An 18,042-nucleotide genomic window follows, 5' to 3' on the forward strand; every position below is an offset into this window, starting at 1 on the left:
TCAGCTTTAGTCTTGTAATGGCTGTTCTTGTTTATCACATCAATTCGAAATCAGATCCCAGACCAGACTAAGAACTCTAAGAACAGCAGAGGTGCCAACACTAGCTGCTCTGGAAAAAAGGAGCTACTTATTATGGCTTCCCTTGTTTTTCCCTAGCCACAAGATTTTTATAGAGGAGCAGCTTGCCAATGATTGTGGAAAGCCCTCCTTCCTCTTGACAGGATTAAAACAGTAGAATGATTTTTATGGTCTTGACAATAGACACGTTTCTTTGTCAGCCTTTGCAAAAGCAAGGAGCAATGCTACTGCTTACCCAAGCACCAAAGAAAGTACGTTCTTCCTTGGGAGAAATAAAATACAAAAAGAAAAGGGCCTGCCCTCCCCATTCAACCCCGCCACTAGGCCCTTCAGGGAGGCAGCTGAGAACTAGGTTGATCAGATTGTGCTGGCAACATGAAACGTTCTGTAGAAACCTGTTATAATAGCTCAAAAGCTATTTTCTCTCTACTGATAGCTCATCCGGAGGCATGGTAAGCAGCTTCCAGTTGTTTCTCTAACAGGGAACCCAATCCAAAGCTCGCTCCAGACAACAGCAGACTTTAGAACGTCCCAGAGGCCTTAACAGAGCCACATGTAACCGAACCAGGATCCTGTTGGTTCTTGCAAATAAATCCACTTGAACTGTACCATCAGCTACAGAGGCACACAGCAATGGACAGAGGCTATAAGAAGGAATCACACAGGTTGTCCCAAGTCACAGAATCACAGAATCGTTTAGGTTGGAAGGGACCTCTGGAGATCATCTCGTCCAACCTCCCCGCCCAAGCAGGGTCACCTAGAGCATATTGCCCAGGATCACATCCAGACGGCTTTTGAAGATCTCCAGCGAAGGAGACTCCACCACCTCTCTGGGCAACCTGTTCCAATGCTCTGTCACCCTCACAGTCAAGAAGTGTTTTCTCAGGTTCAGATGGAACTTCCTGTGGTTCAGTTTCTGCCCATTGCCTCTTGTCCTGTTGCTGGGCACCACGGAGAAGAGGCTGGCCTCATCCTCTTGACACTCCCCCTTCAGATACTTGTACACATTGATGAGATCCCCTCTCAATCTTCTCTTCTCCAGGCTGAACAGGCCCAGCTCTTGCAGTCTTTCTGCAGAGGAGAGGTGCTCCAGCCCTCTAATCATCTTGGTAGCCCTCTGCTGGACTCCCTCCAGGAGTGCCATGTCTCTCTTGCACTGGGGAGCCCACAACTGGACACAGTACTCCAGGGGAGGCCTCCCCAGGGCTGAGGAGAGGGGCAGCATCACCTCCCTCCACCTGCTGGCAACACTCTGCCTAATGCACCCCAGGAGACCATTGGCCTTCTTGGCCACAAGGGCACACTGCTGCCTCATGCTTCACTTGTTATCCACCAACACTCCCAGGTCCTTCTCGGCAGAGCTGCTTGCCAGCAGGTCAACCCCCAGCCTGTACTGGTGCATGGGATTATTCCTGCCTAGGTGCAGGACCTTGCACTTGCCTTTGTTGAACTTCAGGAGGTTCCTCTCCGCCCACCTCTCCAGCCTGCCCAGGTCCCTCTCCACGGCAGCACAGTCTTCTGGTGTGCCAGCCTCTCCCCCCAGTTTAGTATCATCAGCAAACTTGCTGAGGGGGCACTCTGTCCCTTCCTCCAGGTCATTGATGAATATATTGAACAAGAGCGGACCCAGGACTGACCCCTGGGGGACACCACTAGCCACAGGCCTCCAACGAGACTCTGCGCCATTCACCACAACCCTCTGAGCTCGGCCATCCAGCCAGTTCTCAAGCCACCTCACCGTCCACTCATCTAGCCCACACTTCCTGAGCTTACCTAGGAGGATGGGATGGGAGACAGTGTCAAAAGCCTTGCTGAAGTCCAGGGAGACAACATCCACTGCTCTGCCCTCATCTACCCAGCCAGTCATCCTGTCATAGAAGGCTATCAGATTGGTCAAGCATGATTTCCCTTTGGTGAATCCATGCTGACTACTCCTGATCACCTTCTTGTCCTCCAGATGCTTAGTGATGACCTTCAAGAGGAGCTGTTCCATCACCTTGCCAGGGATGGAGGTGAGGCTGACAGGCCTGTAGTTTCCTGGCTCCTCCTTCTTGCCCTTGTGGAAGACTGGCGTGACATTGGCTTTCTTCCAGTCCTCAGGCACCTCTCCTGATCTCCAGGACCTTTCCAAGATGACAGAGAGTGGCCTAGCGATAACAACCGCCAGCTCCCTCCGCACTCGTGGGTGCATCCCATCGGGGCCCATGGATTTGTGGATGTCAAGTTTGGACAAAAGATCTCTAACCCGATCCTCCTCCACCAAGGGAGAGTCTTCCTTTCTCCAGACTTCCTCTCTTGTCTCCAAGGTCTGGAATTCCTCAGGACTGGCCTTAGCAGTGAAGACGGAAGCAAAGAAGGCATTCAGCAACTCTGCCTTCTCTGTATCCTTCGTCACCAGGGCACCCGCCCCATTCAGCAGCGGGCCCACCTTTTCCCTAGTCTTCCTTTTGCTATGGATGTATTCGAAGCAGCCCTTCTTGTTGTCCTTGACATCCCTTGCCAGATTTAATTCCAACTGGGCCTTAGCCTTTCTTGTCGCATCCCTGCACGCTCTGACAACGTCCCTGTATTCCTCCCAAGTGGCCTGTCCCCTTTGCCACATTCTGTACACTTCCTTCTTCTGCTGGAGTTTGGCCAGGAGTTCCTTGCTCATCCATGCAGGTCTCCTGCCCGCTTTGCTGGACTTCTTCCTCAGAGGGATGCACTGCTCTTGAGCCTGGAGGAAGTGACGCTTGAATATTAACCAGCTTTCTTGGACCCCTCTTCCTTCTAGGGCCCTGTCCCATGAGATTCCCCTAAGTAGGTCCCTGAAGAGGCCAAAGTCAGCTCTCCTGAAGTCCAGCGTTGCAATCCTACTCATTGCCCTGCTCCCTCCTCGCAGGATCCTGAACTCCACCATCTCATGGTCACTGCAGCCAAGGCTGCCCCCCAACCTTCACCTCTCCAACTAGACCTTCTTTGCTCGTTAGTACAAGGTCTAGCATTGCACTTCTCCTCGTTGGCGTCTCCACCACCTGCGTCAAGAAATTATCATCAATCCTCTGCAGGAACCTCTTTGACTGTTTGTGCCTAGCTGTGCTGCCTTGCCAACAGATGTCAGGGTGGTTGAAGTCTCCCATGAGAACCAGGGCCTGTGATCGTGAGGCTACTTCCAGCTGTCGGTAAAAGGCCTCATCGATGACTTCCTCCTGATCAGGTGGCCTGTAGTAGACCCCCACAACAGTGTCACCCATGTTACCCTGCCCTTTAATCCTTACCCATAGGCTCTCAACTTGCTCTTCATCCACCCCGAGGCAGAGCTCCATACATTCTAGTTGCTCCCTCACATAAAGAGCAACTCCACCACCTCGCCTTCCTGGCCTGTCTTTCCTAAAAAGCACATAGCCATCCATGACAGCATCCCAGTCATGTGAACTATCCCACCATGTCTCTGTCACTGCAATGAGATCATGGCCCTGCGACCGCACACAGATCTCTAACTCTTCCTGCTTATTCCCCATGCTGCGTGCATTGGTATACAGGCATTTCAGAGAGCCAGTCAAGCACGCAGGCTTCCCAGAAGAGGTGCAAGAGGATCCTCCATAGCCATGTCCCATGCTGTCTCCCTTGGTTGTATGCACCCGCTGGAGGCATCCTGACTTGAGCGGTGTTTTACTGACTCCCCTGCCACTATACCACTCCCCTTCCCCCATCTCGCCTAGTTTAAAGCCCTCCTTACCAGGCTGGCCAATCTGTTGGCAAAGACGCGCGTGCCCCGCTTGGTAAGGTGGATCCCATCGCTCCCCATCAGCTGTTGATCTTCAAACAGGGTCCCATGGTCATAGAAACCAAAGCCCTGTTGCCAACACCAGCGGCGCAGCCAGCTGTTAACTTGGAAAATTCGTCTACTCCTCCTCCTGTCCTTTCCCCTCACAGGCAAGATTGAGGAGAAAACCACCTGGGCTCCCAGACCCTTGGCCACCATTCCCAGAGCTCTGAAGTCCCGTTTGATGGTTTCCAGTTTGCCTTTCGTGTCATTAGCACCCACATGGAAGATCAGCAGAGGGTAGTAGTCCAACGCGTGGACAAGCCTTGGCAGTCTTTCCACGACATCTCTTATTCGAGCCCCTGGCAGGCAGCAAACCTCTCTGGACAAGAGGTCAGGTCGGCAGATAGGTGCCTCTGTCCCCTGCAGCAGGGAGTCACCCACAACAATCACTCGCCGTTTCTTCCGGGGGTTCCTGCACGGCACAGGGTCTGCCAGGCCAGTTGCCTCTCTTGGAGCCATGCCCAGCTCCTCCTCGGCTTGGAGGGCGCTAAACTTGTTCTTCAAGGGTAAGTCTTGAGGAGGAGCAAGAGCCTTTCTCCTTCTACGAGAGGTCACCAGCTTCCAGCCCTCTTCAACAGCGTTATGATGCACCTTTACACACGGTGCTGAGCCCTCTGACACCTCCGCTGCAGTGGGGGCAGGGGACTCTCGGAGCTGAACAGTCTCCGAGAACGCCCTGTCAATCTCCCGCTCATCCTCTCGGATGCTACGCAGCCTACTAACCTCCTCCTGTAACTCCTTTATCTGGTGACGCAACTGGTCAACCACAGCACACCTCACACAGGAGCGCTGTCTGTCAGTCCAGGCCTCGCGGAGAGGCCCCAGGCACTGCCTGCAGCCTGACACCTGCAGAGCTGCATCTGCTGTCTGAGGGTCTGTCTGGGTTGAGGCCTCAGACACAGCCAATGCAGCACCTCCCACAGCCACTGGGGAACGTGCTCTGCGGCGTGTCATGACCATGCCCCGGGGAAGGACACACCACTGTGCAAAATGGAGAGATGCCTTCTTTGCCTTCTGGCGCCCTTCTGCGCGAACTGCTGCGCAAACTGCTGCGTCTGTTCGCTGCCTCTGTTGGCTGCCTCTGTTGGCTGCGCTCAAGTCCGATAACAAAATGATGGGCAAGGAAGGACAGTCTTTGGTTACGCATTGTATTAAGCCAGTATCCTGCAGTTTTCCAGAGTATACATTAATTGCTTCATAGGTCAACTTATTCTGCACAGAAAGCACCAGATGAGAGGTCGTAGAGCTCAAACCTCCCCCCGCAAACACACCCTTACCTGGTGTCAATATTAGGACTTTTATTTGATCCTAGAATAAACACATTCCCCTAATACAAACACAAGAATTCTTTACACAAAAATAGTCTGTTGCAAATCAATACATCAGCTGGCTTTCTTCCCTCGGAGTACAACTGTTCCCAGAACCTCTCAGCATGTCAACACAATGTAGCTTGAAGGGGAATAAGGCTCTGGTTGTTCCAGATGCACATACTGGATTAAGACACCTACACTCGAGCCACACATCACAGCTGCACTAAAACGGTCTCTGCTTTAACTTGAAGCTCATGCCTCTGCTGCTAAAATACTCATCTGCCAGACATGCAGATCCTCAATTCCAATTCAATTTTGAGCTAGCTAACGTCCTACAGAGAAGAGATATTGATGACTGGCAAGATCTATAAAGAAACTTTCATCCATTAGAAATATTGCTTTAAAAAAAAAAAACACTCCTCTAAGTTTTTACTTACTCTGCACAAGTCTGATTCCAGAGGTCTCATGCAACAGAGCACATTTCACAGCCCACCTAGCGTAGAGACGAAAGGTGTTCATGGTGCTCACGCTCACAGCTTTTGCCTAGATAGCACAAAAGGTGCGTTGACACATGGCTCCCTCCTTGCAATAGATTTGCAAAGTCTGTTTGGAAAATTAATCACAATTTTAGCCCCTCAAGAAACTCAGTTTTTAGTTCAGCCTTTGTGCTGAGGTTACATCCCATTATCATAAACTTTGTATGTTTTACTGGGCAGCTGGAAAAATCTGTCTCAATTCCTCAACTATAATACAGAAACATTCCCATACTACATCCTACATACACCAGCCCTCCCTCCTAGCACTCTTTACACACAATAGGATATGGCTCTGCAACTGAGGACTACAGGTAATATTTAAGAAAGTTGGTAGCCTCCTGCAAGACATTTCCTTCATGCCTCTGCTTCCTTGAAATTTGTGAAAACAGGTCTTAGGAAAATACTACAAAATTCCAGGATTCGAAAGAAAAACAGGGAGTGAATCGTTCCAGCACAGCAGCACTGACACTGCCCTGGGACAGATTTATTTAACTCAACATGACTTTCCTTTATGTAGCATGGCGGTGATAAGAAACACTGCACAATGTTTCCAGCATCACAGACCATTATGCCATTAAAGCTTACCAAGGTCTGAATCAGGGTGTTCCTCTGCTTCTTCAGGAAGACGGTCCAATCCCTAATCAGTTGTTACTAATCTGAAATCACTTTCTACTGAAAGCGTGTGGTTTTAGAGGCACCCCAAAGACCTGCCACTGCAGGGATCAAGTGATTCAATTGGATCTAGACCAGGAGCTTAGCCAGGAAGCTGAAGCAAGGCACATAAGTAGCCTTTTGTAGCATTCTGACTAAGCCATTAACAAAAAAGAAAAAAAAAAAAACACCACAAAAACACCCACAACAGGACAAGAGGGGGTAAGAAATCTTTCAGAAAGTATAAGGTTTATCACCTCCTGGGCTCAGCCTCTTGCAGAACCATTACGACACAGATGAGCAAGACGAGGAAGAGAAATTATAAAAAGGTCCCAACCGTGTGCATAAATTACTATTTTCACATTTCACTTGCCAACAGAATTATGACGGGTGTGGATATTGTCTCCCACACGCCGACCAGAAATGACATGAAAACAATTACTTTGCAGCTCTTATGGGAATAAACGCACTCATTTCCCACTGAAGTCGGAGTGAGAAGTCTACTGCGTCTGAATGTAAATACACTACTGGGATTGCAGGGCAGATGACCATCTTTTGGCAATCTAGGGACCGATCCACAGGTTGTCTAAATTCACTTTGCTGCATCGAACAACAGCAGCACATGCTAGCTGAGAACTTAATTTTAAAATAGTCTTCCATTATCCCAAATAGAGATATGTAGCAGACATTCACTTCCATGCCTTTGATAGGAAAAGCACTGATACTAGTCCAAAAATTCACAGATCTAGAACAGTTTCAATATACATATCAATTACAGTAACACACACAAATCTATTTGTGAGCAGTTTATTCTCACCCAGTGCATTTTTAAAATGAGGTATTTCAATAACATCGCTCTTTAGTCTATCTAGCTCCTCAGAGAAGAGGACACACTGCAGCAATTCAACGCTGTGCTAAGAACCAGCATGAGACGTATCGGTGCCAAACTGCAAAATTAACTGCTGGAAACGGGAACAGAGAAGGAAAGCCCAGCTCAAGGGGAAGCAACTATTAAAATGCATTCCAGCAAGAACAAGCCACAAACACCCAGCTGTGATCAGTAACGTGAAACGCAGAAAAATCTTCCCATCTAGGATTCTGCTCTGTGACACACAGGCCAAATCATGACATACAGGAATTTGTTTTCTGAAATAGGTTGGTGCAAGCTTGATGATTATGGATCTGATGAACTGGCTTTTATAACCGCAAGTGCTTTGCGTAGACAACAACATAATACTGAAGCAGAAGATGAATGCGTTCCTCCTTTTCAACTTTGGCCAGTGGTTTTTTGCACTCAGTGAGAAGATGGGCTCCCTGTCCATCCAGCATTAGATTCAAAGCATGCCTGGGTCACCGAATAAACCCTGGATTAACACTTTGGTCTGCATCAAAATGCCTTAACTAGCACCCGAGGGAGACAAACTGTCCCTCAGCCTGCTACAGAATTACATAGCCCATGTATTCAGTTCCAGATATCCAGAGGGAAGCTGAAAGACCTATAGCAAAATAAGGAGCCCAAAGCCCAGCTGTGTTGAAGAAACACTTGCAGGAGCTCACAGTCACTTCTGTTGCATGTGGTGATCAGAATCAACCAGTCAGCTTGGAGAAGAGGTTTATTCCTGCCTGGGATTAACTGAACTATCAAGAGAAAAAGAGTACTCAAGACTTCAACATGAACGACCACAGTTTGCTGCAAAGGCCTATCCTGAGACAAAAAGATCATTGTTAGGCTTTGCCTGTGCTCTGGGACTCCACCCAAGGCAGCAAGCAGTGTTATAAAGAAAGGTGCTGTTCAATCCACGTGGAGCTCCCTTAGTTGCAAATATGAGGAAGCCCCGCCGATGCAAAAGATGACTTTTTTTCTTAAATACTGCTGAATTTTGAAGTAGTGCTCTCCCACCCTCTACTAACAACTGATGGTTGACTACCAGGCACAGATTACTCAGGTCAAGCCAAAGAAGCCTTCTAATGAAGGCTCACCTGGACTTCAAGACTCTCAGAAGAAGAACGGGAGGAAAAAAGCAAATAAAAAGGATCCTCATAACGGCAGCACAAGCCTTGCCCAAGGCAAGGTTCTTCGCCCAGTTAGACAACAGTGTAATTTATTGGCCAGGTGCTGAATTTTTATGTGACAATGAGAAGATTGGTCAAAATAATTGCTTGGGATTGCACAAATCCTAGCTGAAGTGGGTACAGTTAATATACTGGTCTGACTCATTTAAGTGACTTCAGTTACCTTACTGTCAGATCTGCACTCCTCTGTCGTGTTGAGCAGTGACCCATTTTACATTAAAGGTAGGAAGCACTGCACTTTCTCTTCTGTGATCTTCCTTTATGATTGCAGCGACCCGCACAAAGCAGGAGCCAGCGTCATTACCTACGTCCTACCACAAAGAAGTCATAATTTTCATGATTTTCACTGATGCTTAAGGTGCCTTAAGGACAAGATTCTCCACGGTTGATCCTGGTCAATGAAAAATTAAAAATTAAAAATAGTAAGAAAAAAAGCAATAGGAGCATCAGCTTCTTTTTTTCTAGTCCATTCATGTGTCTGTCTGCATAACCATAAATCTATACAGAAAAAGCAGAGAGATGTTGCATCATTGCTCTGCTGCCTGACATGCAAATGAATTGCACAAAAAGGGGGAGGGAGATTAAGCAGCAATTTCTTTTCTGTGGTGGCTCTGTAACCACCTCTAGACAGAAGTCAGGACAACTTTCAAGGGCTCTGTTCAAATATGTTTTAAGCGTTCCCAGTTTTTAGAAAGGCCATTATAGCTGTGTTTTTTGAACTCTAACACGCATGCTGCTGAGACAGTGAACACAAGTCACAATGCAGGAGCACACATGCTGCAATAGCTGGTATTTAGGACATTTGTGGATTCCGAATGTGTAAAGCCAGGCTTTTTACGCCAGCATAACTGAGAGAAGCTAGTGACACTACTGCTGACAACAGTAGAATTACTTCTGGATTTTCAGAACTCGACTGAATAAGGCCCTGAGCGATCTGACCTAACTCCAATTTACCCCTGCAGGAGGTAGGACTAAATTACCTCCAGAGATCCCTTCCAGCCTAAATTTTCCTCTGATCTTGTGACATTTGCAGTATGATACAAAAGCAGCATCCACAGCAAAGGAGGTAAATTTTACCCCATAACTTAGCCACAGACTCACATTATCAATTCTTGACCTTTAAGTGCACAACATATGAGCGAAAGCATAGGAATAAGCACTTCCACAGTATGGCCTGCACAAAATATAGCAGCAGCAAGCATGACCACTCTGCTGTTAGGGGGAAAAATAGGAAACTGTTCTAAGTTTGTTCCTACAAGACATTCCTTCCTAGGCTCCATCTGTCCGGAAACCTCTGAGGGAAGGGGGAAGCCCTACCAAGCTCCCTGAAACTCCAATCAGCTGCTTTACTCTCTTCCTCATACTCCAGGGGAAGACTAATCACAGAGGTTTCCTACACACGGCTGAAACATATTCAAGTCCTGAAGCATCTCACAGCATGGACCCAGCACGGCACCAGGCCAGGCCAAAATATTTGGAGGACTGTGTTAATTTAGAACCAGAAGGATAGCTCCCAAATCTTTACAGAGTCACTGCAGGTTTTTAAGGATCTCATTGCAGGGCTTGAAGTTTCTAAATTAGTCGGCACCCCAGGAATCCCTTTGCAAATCAAGAGTGAAGTATCACTAAACCCATGGATATGCAATGGTTTGGTAGAATAGGGGGCTAGAAAGACAAACTGAACTGGCAGTTAAACATGAGGTCCGTGTTCTCCTCTCCAACACATTGCATATCATGATTTTAGTGGCAGATGAGCCCATCTACCTGGCGGTGTCTAGAGGGAAGATTTCATCTTCGTGTCCCCTCAGTCAGCATGCACAAAAGTAGAAGACTCTTCCAGCTTAACGCAAACCAGAGTTGCCAGGCTTTTCAGGCTCTGCCATGCACTCACCTGTCCAACACCACTCTTACCAACCTCTCACAGGACCAACACCACTCTTACCAACCTCTCACAGGACCATTAGACCCTCCTCCAATATCCACTGAAATAATATTTGCCATGCCCACGACAGTGTCAGCAACTTGACTGAGATTTGGACTACTGTCCTGTTCCTTACCACTTCTGGCAGCTGGCATTCAGCTGGTGGCCTGACAAACGAGAAGGACATCAGAGGCAATGGATAAGTCACCTCCTCCAGCCCCAGCTGCAATTCTGATGCAAAATGAGCGAGCTGTTTCTTTCAGTCATGATTGACATAGACGTCTGTTGGAAGAAGGCACCTCAGATCAACTCTAAGGTGATTAATAGAGCAGAATTAGCACAATGAGCCAGGGGAATTAAGGACAGAAAGAGCTGCTCTTGAACTGCTACAGCTTATATATTTGCTAGAGGAACACCAACAGCTCCAGAACTCAAGTGAAAGCATAAGCGGGAAACATGAATGAAGTCTCTGATATCATATATTCAGTTAAACAGCTCATGAAGGTCTGTGCGTCCATGAGTATAACATTCAAAGCTTTCCAAGGAGTACAAAATGAGTGCTAGAGCCTCTCTCTGCAACACTTTCCAAGGACCACCTTCAACTTCTTTTTCAGCTTCCCTTTCACGATTCCCTTGTCTAAGAGGGTCCCTTAGGGAACTGCTTTGGGGCTTCTTTCTTTTCCTTCTGTACAAATAGCTGTGCACCACTTTTCAGTCACTCGTGTTACTTTTAAGTAACCAGAGTGTTCCAATGATTCAACTTTTTCTCTTCAGCCAAACGAGTCTGATATCGTCTCCTACATGGGGAATCACTTCCAGTTCAATCTGGCCAAAAGGGAGCTAAATATTAACCTTTCCCTCCCAAACTTTCCCTGCTGTCTCCGCTCCAGCACACTCAACAGTGCTAGGGTGTCTCCTGAGCCAAGGCACCACTATCAACTCTGATCTGTCCTTCTTCCCCTCACATCCAGCCCACAACTAGATGCAGTCTCATTTTCTCTATATTCCCTTTCCCTTCTAATCCATCCCAAAAGCAGTTCTTGCACTTCTCTCTTCTTCAGGTTGTGCAAGGCACATCTGCCTTCTGACTAACAAAATTATACTGAGCTTTCATGAATTCTCCCACCATTTCCCACCACACCAGGTATCCAGAGCAAGTCCCCTCCCAAGGCTATATGCCACTCAACTTGCCTCCTCTCTAATCTGCTCTCCTTTCACATTCCCTCCCCTGCATGTCTGCTGTCCCTGCCCATTAAGTAGCCTCTTTAAAGCTGTCCCTGTTCTTCGCTCCAGCGCCTTCTGCCACACTCTCCACGTGGCAGGATCCCCCAGGATCAACGCAGTGACCCACAGAACACACAGTTACTCAGTAAGTACAGAAGGGTTGGTCCCTTTGGACTTGAACCTGCCAATCTCTCTGATAAGAAGAGGATGCATCTGCTGCTGCTTAGCCAAGCTCCTGTGAGCATAGGCTTTTGTAGTTGCCTTACCACGGCCCAGACCCAGCCATTGTGCATCGACCCTTCCAAAAGGGCCTTCACTGTCCACTGGGTGCCAGCCGTTTTGCCCACACCACAAAGCGCACAGTGGCACACTTGAGCAGGTGTGCAACTACAGGACTTTAAGCAACACAAACATCTGAAGGGCACCACTACAGCCACAGAGCAAGCAGGGCTGGAGGGCATCCTGCTATCCAAATGATGGCTTGCAACCAGGGGAATTACCCCACGGGGGGCCTGTTCTGGCACCTGACAATTCTGCAAATTCTATGTAAGCCAGCACAAAGTCCACGTGCCTTCATGGGTCAGGTAAAGTCAGCATTCTGGCACTTATCAGCTCAGTCTGATAGCCCTCATACAAACATGAGAATATTGACATGATAAATAGGAAAACTGACCTCCTGGCTTCCAGTGACAGTGGCACCACAGAGATTGCTCCTATAAGGAACGTGTTAGCTTGGCAGAGCTGACCAGTCCCAGTTCCCAGCGCCACGTGAAACTTCAGAAGCGTGCCAGGATATCGAATGCTTCCTGGCAGGGCCACGATCTCTGATTTTCCAGAATTTCCTCACTGTTTATACAGTCCTACCCAGTCTCCAGTAATCCTTGCTGTTTTGCTACATTTGGCATAAAGGAGGGTTACTAGTCATGATGAAAGCTCTGAAATAGTTGATTTTTTTGAGCAATTTTAAGGCCATCTGCTTACCTCCTCCCTTTCCTTGTCCATGCATGAAATAAATACACACACCAAAATCTCCCATTTATCGATTCCCAGAAACATACTTCTCTCCATGTGTTTGGGGACAGCCTGACCTACTGTGCAAAGACAGCCTGATTTACAGCCTCAGCAAGTTTTTAGTAAGCTCAAAGGCAGGGTGAAGGACAGGACCAGCAGTCCTAGGAAATTCCCATGAGCAGCCAAATCTCTAGGCCCCGTTATCCTGCTCTCCCCTTTCAAAGTCCACGACATTCTGCACTCACTCGTATTAATGTTTAAGTGCTTAAACACACTTCATTGTACATAGTGCTAGCTTCTGCTAGAGAAATAAAATACTCCTGGTCCAAACCCAGACTCCTTCGCAGGCCAGGCTAAGGTGTGTTATTGTGGACCTACAGATCCCCATCCCTCCCTACCATTAATACATGCACAAATGCTCAAAGCCCCACATACAAGTACACCAGATTTATCAAGCGCATGTACATACCTTATCCACTCCAACGAGAGTTCTAGAGAGAAGCTGTCCTACATGACGCATGCCAAATATGTAACATGCCAGGCTATTCACATTCCAGCACCAGACCACAACACGTTGACTCCTGCAAACCTGGTTACAGTTGTGTGTTGGCAACATCCAGCCCGCATCCAAGACTGCCAGCAAAGATGCTGGTGGCAAAGTGTTTGGCACTATGGATACACTAGGAGGGCATGTATACATTTGCATCTATATACTGCTACTGCAAAACGTCATTACTAAAGCTGGCCAAGGCTCTGTATGAATTGTCACAGGGACCACTGAGGACCGCTTCTCTTCCTGGAGCGTCCTTCCCCGGTTCCGGTGTTATTCGCACATCCTCAGGGCAAACAGGTAGACCACTGCAGCTCTAAGATGAGGTCGAGGTCACACACAAATCCTTTTCTGCTTACAGAGCCTGGTAATGCAAGGGAATTACAAAAAAAGGCCGCTTTATGGACATGGAACTCCAAACATAATACAAAACTTTGATAAGCGCATTCTTTACAGCAGGGAGAAAGGATTTATGAAGGACAGAGGAAGGAAAACAATCTTCTCCAATGGTTTTGCCCACTGTCCTTCAAGCAAGGCAAACGCATCTATGAAGGCGGATAAGTTTTAACTACCACCCCTTCAAATCCCTTGTTTGGCTCTGAACAGGCTAGCAGGCCCTAGGCTGTGGGGCAAAGGAGAAAGGAGAAAGGCTACAGCAGCACGTACAACAGACCCAGAGACTCTGTTCAAAGGGCTTGGCATGTCTGTCCTGTCCTCAGTATTGACTCAATTAAATCCAACTGGCCAAACTTTGCAGACAGGGCTGTCAGTGGGACTGCAAGGTCAAACCTTCCTGCACGGGACGTGGGGTTAGTTGGAGCATAAGGAGAGCAGACCCTCTATCAAAGGAAACTTCTCCATAGCACTGGAGAGCTGGGCTCTGCAGGGCGGCATAAGGTATGAGAAAGGAGGAAGAGACTGGAGGAGACGCTTCAGGTCAAGAGCCGGACACGAAGCACTTGGATGGCTAAAGGCTGGAGGAGCAGAATCTGATGGCTGTGCCAAGCTCAGAGTCCGTCTCCACGTGGAGGGACTCTTTGGCACGTGGTTACATACCGCTCCACAGCGGCGTTCCTGCAGCTCTACCTCAGGGAGGGTAGGAGGCCATGGGGCTCCCCTCCCTCAGCTTGCTCGTGAGTTCCACAAAATCAGGACCAAAAGTGGAGAGTATTGAGGAACCAGCCCTGCACCAGGCAGCCACTGCAGCAAACGGGCACCACTCACTGTCTGCACAGCTGCTGCCCTCCCCACATTTCACTTGGAAGCTGAGGAGACATCAGGTTCCCCAAAGCGCAAGGGGGAGAAAGGACATTTAGGCTACTTCATTCCTTACCTTCTTCCTTCACAGGCACAGGGGAGGAAGCCAGGCATGACTGCTCTGCTGGCCCAGGCCCAGGCCATTGCTCTGCCAGATCTCCAGGGGCCAGGAGCACAGAAAGAAGGAAAGGCAAGTGGTGGTTTCCATTGCAAGAAAACCCCTTCACTCCTCCTCCTCCACTGGATTTTGGAAGAAAGCAATTTGCTCTGCCAGATCCTTGCAGCTAAACTCAGGAAAGATCGCACACAGCAGCTTCATCTTGCTGGCTCTCTGTGTAACCTCACTCGCCCGCTGCGGCTGCTGTCTGTGAACAAGAAATACTTTGAACCGGGGCTGCCCCTCCTGCCCTTTGGTAATGGAGAGTTCCCAACCGCTGGAGCTTGGCTAGAAACTCAAACCCTACCACCACCGAGCCAGATGTCTCCTGCATCATGGCAGGAGATACTCAGGGCAGGTGCCTCATTCACCTGCTGTCCCAACTTAGGCTGCACCCCCTGGGGGCTTATTTTCCAGCATGAGTTATTCTAATTTATTTCACTCCCTCTTTCTAGATATGTGTGTCCTCCACATGCTCCTCTATTCAACTCTCAAATAACCTCACTGGATATAATAGCTCTTCTTCCTGTCCCACAACATAGCTGTTCCTAAGGTCTCCATATAGAATATACACCACAACTGTCTTTAGAGGTCTTTCACTGAAAGCTCAGTCCACACAGCTTTACCCCTCCCAGCTCTACAGAGGGCTTCCTGACCAGTGCACTGTGCTTCTGGGTTGTGGACAGGCTTATTTAGCAGTGGCTGAGCCCACTTGTTCTCAAGAGAGATGTCATAGTCTTGCTTTCTCCTGTTAGCTACAGTTTCAAAGCCAACACATTCACCCGCCTTGGTCCTCTTGAGCTCAGCACCATCAGGGCCCAACGTCACACTGAGCGCGACAGCTGTCAGCGGGGAACACAAGTGCTAGGAGTGTACGCATGGACAAACACACATGACAAAACTCACTCTTCAGTGAGGCATTTTCAACAGTAACCAAAGGGCTGCTGTTGCCACACACACACAAACCCAGCAACAGGCCAGGAAGGCTGTACCCATCTAACACAAGATTTTCCACAGCTGGCAAGAAAGGCTACAGAAATACACCTGCCAAACAGTTGTAGAGAACAAATTAGCAGCCATGTTGCCTTCTCAGAGTCAGGCCAGAGGTGAGGTGGATCACCTACTCCGTAGGTGATCTGAAATGAAATACTTGCTTTCCCCATGGGGACTCCCTCTCCCTACCTAGGCAGGGCTGACACCAGTGAGGCAGGGCAGTCTCTGCCTAATCTGTCTGTGCCCTCTTGTGGCTGCCTGGCAATAACAGAGCCATTCTGCACACTGCGACTGCGCTGCACTAGGTAGGGCCAAACCAATGGCGAAAAAGAGGAGAGGCTACTGCCCATTGCAGAGAACAGACTTGTACATTACTTTTAAACATAGATTCTGGAGGATCCCCCAACATTTGATATCTCACTCTAGAGACAGCTCTCAGTTTGAGATGCATCTGCTCTAACGCAGGACAATTCAGGTGTTAAAAACCACAGAGCAACGTTACAGTCGTTTGAACCACAAGTGACAGCCCACCCAAGACAGATCAGGGAAGTGAAACGCAGAGAACAGCGCTGAGTTTGGTTGGCCCTAACTACTCCGACATTATCTGCTGCACCCTGGCAGGCAGCCATCAGGGCCACCTCCTCCACGAAGCTCTCATCTACCCCGGGGATTCGTTCTGCTGCACCCTGGCAGCTCTCCTCTGCTTATGCACCCTTTCTACTCCAACAACAGTACTGAGAGCACAAGCAGGACAGGCAGGCAGCACCACAGTCTGTTTGTGATAGTAAGTTGGTTCCCTTCTCCACATCCAGATGATCTGTCCTGTAAAATGACAACACCTTTAGAAAAGTCACAGGACCATCGGTGAGCACAACTGCTTGTCGGTGTCCTCCAGACCTGAGAGGTGGCAGCCCCTTTGTCCGGGCACTCATCGAAGCCAAGATGCCTGTGCCCTTCTCTCCCTCCCATGATGCGAGACACCAGAGTGCAAATCCAGTCGGGACAAATCTTACTCACCCACGCTGACTTGAACAGGCCAAGGCAGTCTTAGAGCAGCAACAACTGACCACTCATCCCCTCAGAGGAAGGCAACGCCCACATTTGCACAGGCACGGGAAAACTGCTGAGGCCCAACCACCCCTGAATCAAGCATGAATCCAGAGAAAACCCAGGGGCAGGACCAGAGCACCTCTCTTGCCACCGCTGTGCAAGAGCGGAGCCCTACTGCTGCACAGTCTCCCACAGGCACAAGGGTCCCCGAGGCCTGTCTTTCTCTCACTCGTCCTAATGCAAATTGACCTTTACTACAAGAGCACCCCCAGTTCCTAGGTGAACTGCTACTGTTACAAGGCCTGATGCTGTTTTTTGCTCTGGCTGTACATCCATCTAGTTTCTCAAAGATCACTGATCTTTTGCTTTTGCCCCTCCACTGCCATCACCAAAGGTACAAGAGATCTTCCATGTTAATCTCCAAAGCTAAAGGGAGGGCACTGCCTCTGCTGTGGCTCCAAGAGTTGCCCAAGGGCTAGAAGCCTGTCAGGGTGTCCACAGACAAGGATGACCCAGCCACAGTCCCCCTTCATCCTCCCAAATAATCTGATGAATTAATCAAGTTAAAAGCCCAGCAAGCTGGGCAATCTGGAGTCCAGTGAGGATCTAACTGGCACTTCCCCAGCCCTGCAGGATGCCAGCCCTCAGCACTAGGGTTAATCATCACCCAGCAGGGAGAGCAAATGGAGGACTCTTGGGAAAATGCAAGAGTTGAGCTATCCTGCCAAACTCAAGCATCAGCCAGTTACAGGAGGGGCAGACTGAAAAAAACAATTTAAAACCCTAATCCCTTAGGACACACATTGGTGAGAGACGTGTAGAGCATAAGCCCACAGGACTCCAGTTGCCCAGAAGGGAGCACTAGCTTCCAGAGCATCTTGCAGCTCAGCAGCACCGCTAAAAGGCTATTCATTGCCTTCTCTGCCTGCAAGGTTAAAATTTCTAACTACAGAAGGAAGATCCAACTCCTCCAGCTGCTTCACATTGGAAGACAGCATGTTCTCCCCCGCCCTGCAGCACCTTTAGCCATGTTCCAGCACAAGAGCTCCGCAGCAGACACGGGGCACGGAGCTTGCCACCGAGGCAACCTTTCCCCTTAAGCTCGCCGTGAACATAAGCAATCCCTGCGAGCCTGCCAGCTGAGGGGAAATCAAAACCTAATATCCACTCTGTCATGCAGTCAAACTGACAGCCCTTCTCTGCTTCATCCTCTAGCGCTTCTATTGCTTGTTCCTTCCCAGGCAGCCGTAAGGTCGTAAATAGGGAATTTTCAAAGGCTTTTTACTACTCCTCATCACTCAACCACTCCTCGCAAACTCCCACCTATTATCCCAGGTCAGACCATGAGCCAGCCAAACTCCCCCATGGCAAGTGGATTTTTCTTTTGGCTACTGAATTCTCACACACATATGTACCAGCCTGA

At 48.8% G+C, this 18,042-nt stretch overlaps 1 long non-coding RNA gene across 2 annotated transcripts in view; it reads right to left on the reverse strand.

The window, feature by feature from the left end:
- Positions 1 to 16,141, reverse strand: part of LOC104139315 (uncharacterized) — a 30,280-nt gene extending 14,139 nt beyond the window's left edge. Inside the window, exons 1-2 of one of the 2 annotated variants that reach the window (XR_693070.2) lie at positions 14,496 to 16,141; positions 13,082 to 13,526 (exon numbers count right to left, since the gene is read on the reverse strand). This is a non-coding gene — a long non-coding RNA (uncharacterized lncRNA). The remainder of the gene's footprint in view (positions 1 to 13,081; positions 13,527 to 14,495) is intronic. The other variant, XR_693069.2, reaches the window with a different exon arrangement.
- Positions 16,142 to 18,042: the final 1,901 nt, after the last annotated feature.

This window comes from Struthio camelus, chromosome 5 (genome assembly GCF_040807025.1).
Source record: "Struthio camelus isolate bStrCam1 chromosome 5, bStrCam1.hap1, whole genome shotgun sequence".
NCBI lineage: Eukaryota > Metazoa > Chordata > Aves > Struthioniformes > Struthionidae > Struthio > Struthio camelus.